Genomic DNA, 4051 nt, shown 5'->3' with positions numbered 1-4051 from the left:
CGGGAGCAGACAACATTCCATTAGAACTACTGACAGCCTTGGCAGAGCCAGTCCTGACAAAACTCTACCATCTGGTGAGCAAGATGTATGAGACAGGCGAAATACCCTCAGACTTCAAGAAGAATATAATAATTCCAATCCCTAACAAAGCAGGAGTTGACAAATGTGAAAATTACCGACCTATCAGTTTAATAAGCCACAGCTGCAAAATACTAACGCGAATTCTTTACAGACGAATGGAAAAACTAGTAGAAGCCGACCTCGGGGAAGATCAGTTTGGATTCCGTAGAAATGTTGGAACACGTGAGGCAATACTGACCTTACGACTTATCTTAGAAGCTAGATTAAGGAAAGGCAAACCCACGTTTATAGCATTTGTAGACTTAGAGAAAGCTTTTGACAATGTTGACTGGAATACTTTCTTTCAAATACTGAAGGTGGAAGGGGTATAATACAGAGAGCGAAAGGCTATTTACAATTTCTACAGAAACCAGAAGGCAGTTATAAGAGTCGAGGGGCACGAAAGGGAAGCAGTGGTTGGGAAGGAAGTGAGACAGGGTTGTAGCGTGTTCTCGATGTTATTCAATCTGTATGCTGAGCAAGCAGTAAAGGTAACAAAAGAAAAATTCGGAGTAGCTATTAAAATCCATGGAGAAGAGATAAAAACTTTGATGTTTGCCTATGACATTGTAATTCTGACAGAGACAGCAAAGTACTTGGAAGAGCAGTTGAACGGAATGGACAGTGTCTTGAAAGGAGGATATAAGATGAGCATCAACAAAAGCGAAACGAGGATAATGTAATGTAGTCGAATTAGGTCGGGTGATGCTCAGGGAATTAGATTAGGAAATGAGACACTTAAAGTAGTAAAGGAGTTTTGCTATTTGGGGAGCAAAATAACTGATGATGGTCGAAGTAGAGAGGATATAAAATGTAGACTGGCAATGGCAACGAAAGCGTTTTTGAAGAAGAGAAATTTGTTAACATCGAGTATAGATTTAAGTGTCAGGAAGTCGTTTCTGAAAGTATTTGTATGGAGCGTAGCCATGTATGGAAGTGAAACATGGACGATAAATAGTTTAGACAAGAAGAGAATAGAAGCATTCGAAATGTGGTGCTACAGAAGAATGCTGCAGATTAGATGGGTAGATCACATTACTAATGAGGAGGTATTGAAAGAATTAGGGAGAAGAAAAATTTGTGGCACACCTTGACTATAAGAAGGGATCTGTTGGTAGGACATGTTCTGAAGCATCAAGGGATCACCAGTTTAGTATTGGAAGGCAGCGTGGAGGGTAAAAATCGTATAGGGAGACCAAGAGATGAATACACTAAGCAGATTCAGAAGGTTGTAAGTTGCAGTAAGCACTGAGAGATGAAGAAGCTTGCGCAGGATAGAGTAGCATGGAGAGCTGCATCCAACGAGTCTCAGGACTGAAGACCACAACGACAACAAGTTGTGTTCATTCGTACGCCGCTCTCCGTTAGTCCAACAGTTTCAAGACTGGGTCGCTAGAAATGATGATTTTATTGCTTCAGATGGTCTACATAGCCTCCTCGAAGTTATGTAAGCTACAGTGCATAGAATGTTCATACAACCACGCGAAACTGTCAGAAAAGTCCTTCTTTGGGATGTTGTTCACTTCGGGCGTCACAGGGGCTTGAAAATCGCTTATGTCGACTAAGCGTTGACCCTTCATTTGAATTTCTGCACTTTGTCGATTGGTGGTAAGTTCGTACTAATTATACCAAGTTTCATCACCAGCGATATCTTTTTTCGAGATAAGAACTGCTCACGATTTGTAATTCACAAGACACAGCAGGCGTCCGCGCATCGTTGTTTTTGTTCGGGATTCGAGCTGTGCGCAACAAACTTTGCAGACGCTTTTCTCTTCTTCTAAACATTCTACAGAATGTCTTGAACACTTGATTCAGAGGTGTTTCTCCATCGTGGTTTGTGACAAAGTAACGTTGACGTACAACGGCCGCACGTCCATAACTTAACAGTGATTGCTCTCAACTGAATGCACATCTGTTGTTTACTGTTGTTAGTTGAAGCTGCCGTCGTAGTTCAAATGGTTCATAATGTTCAAATGTGTATGAAATCTTATGGGACTTAAGTACTAAGGTCATCAGTCCCTAAGCTTACGCACTACTTAACCTAAAGTATCCTAAGGACAAACACACACACTCATGCGCGAGGGAGAACTCGAACCTCCGCCGGGATCAGCCGCACAGTACATGACTGCAGCGCCCCAGACCGCGCGGCTAATCACGCGCGGCTCATATGGTTCAAATGACTCTAAGCACATGGGACTTAACATGTGAGGTGATCAGTCACCTAGACTTAGAACTACCTAAACCTAACTAACCTAAGGACAACACACACATCCATGCCCGAGGCAGGAATCGAACCTGCGAACGTAGTGGCAACGCGGTTCCGGACTGAAGAGCCTAGAACCGCTCGCCATCGTAGTTACTGCGCTGATTTCGCTTGTAGGTCAGGAAAAAAGCAGTCTCGGAAATTTTTGGACGAACGGTGTATCATACAATTTTTTACATGTTACAAACACATTAATTAAGCCATAATGTATTCAGCTGTAAAATGTTAAATACAGTGTCGTTCCGGGACGATGTTACCAACTTTCAGGGGAGACAGAAAATGATAAATGTTTTAGTCGGAGGTAATGCTCCCTGGTCCGGAAACGACCGAGTCGCAAGTTGTAACCGAAAGTCGTTCTTAAGGAAGAAGAAAGGAAGATTCGGTTTAACGTCCCATCCACATCGAGGTCAGTAGGGACGGAACACAAGCTCGGATTGTGTCAAGGATGGGGAAGGAAGTCGGCTGTGCCCTTTCAAGGGAACCATTCCGGCATTTGCCTGTAGAGATTTAGGGGAATCACTAAACTAAACTAAACTAAAGCACTCCGTCTTCAGGCCACAAATGGCCCATCGGGACCATCCGACCGCCTTGTCATCCTCAGTTGAGGATGCGGATAGGAGAGGCGTGTGGTCAGCACACCGCTCTCCCGGACGTTATGATGGTTTTCTTTGACCGGAGCCACTACTCTTCGATCGAGCAGCTCCTCAATTGGCATCACGAGGCTGAGTGCACCCCGAAAAATGGCAACAGCGCGTGGTGGCCCGGATGGTCACCCATCCAAGTGCCGGCCTCGCCCGACAGCGCTTAAATTCGGTGATCTGACGGGAACCGATGTACCCACTGCGGCAAGGCCGTTGCCCTTAAGGGAATCACTGAAAACCTAAATCTGGATGACCGAAAGCGGGTCTGAACCGTCTTCTTCCCGAATGCGAGTCCAGTTTGCTAACCACTGCACCAGTCGTTTTGATACTTCTGACAGTGGACCTCTTCTACTTCACGCTCGTTGCTTTCCGTGTCTTGGGAGGAGGCAGTATGGATCTAAATAAGAAAAACATGTCAAGTAAACATGGGCTCTGAAGTGATACCTTAAGAGTAATGATCACTTGCGCGGTACGAGAAGTGTGTTTCACAGTAGTAAAGGTAACACGTCATTCACAGCAAGTAGCGTCTTTATTCTTGTTACTGGAACCTGTTCGAAGTGGGCCTCATTACTGAAGACAATTCTGTCCAAGTCACAGGGAGATACCAGGCAGAAGACGTGCCTGGAGATGCCTCGGACAAAGGTGGCATACCAACCTGATCGTCACCCGCCATACGGCACGATAACCTGGAGTGATGATCTTTTCATGGCAGGGCCCATTTTGTTGCCATCCGTGGCACTCTTATAGCACAGCTGCACGTGGACGACATTCTACCCCTCGTTTTGTTGCCCGTCATGTCAATAATCCACCCTGGGCTTGCATTTCATCAACATAATGCCCGCCCGCACATGGCAAGAGTTTCTACGGCTTGTCTTCATACTCGCCAAACCGTTCCTTGGCCAGCAAGGTTGTCCGATCTCTGCTCAGTTGATAACGTTTGGGGCATTATGGGCAGAGCCCTCGAACCATCTCGCGGTTCTGAAGATCTAACGCGTCAGATGGACCTCGGGAGAACATACAGCAACTC

At 45.4% G+C, this 4051-nt stretch overlaps 1 pseudogene; it reads right to left on the bottom strand.

The window, feature by feature from the left end:
• Positions 1-3124: 3124 nt before the first annotated feature.
• On the bottom strand, positions 3125-3242 carry LOC124608034 (annotated as a pseudogene).
• Between the last annotated feature and the right edge of the window lie 809 nt (positions 3243-4051).

The sequence above is a fragment of the Schistocerca americana genome, chromosome 3 (genome assembly GCF_021461395.2).
Source record: "Schistocerca americana isolate TAMUIC-IGC-003095 chromosome 3, iqSchAmer2.1, whole genome shotgun sequence".
In the NCBI taxonomy this organism is placed as follows: domain Eukaryota; kingdom Metazoa; phylum Arthropoda; class Insecta; order Orthoptera; family Acrididae; genus Schistocerca; species Schistocerca americana.
Note: the sequence above shows the minus strand (reverse complement) of the source record. Positions and strands in the feature narration are given on the sequence as shown.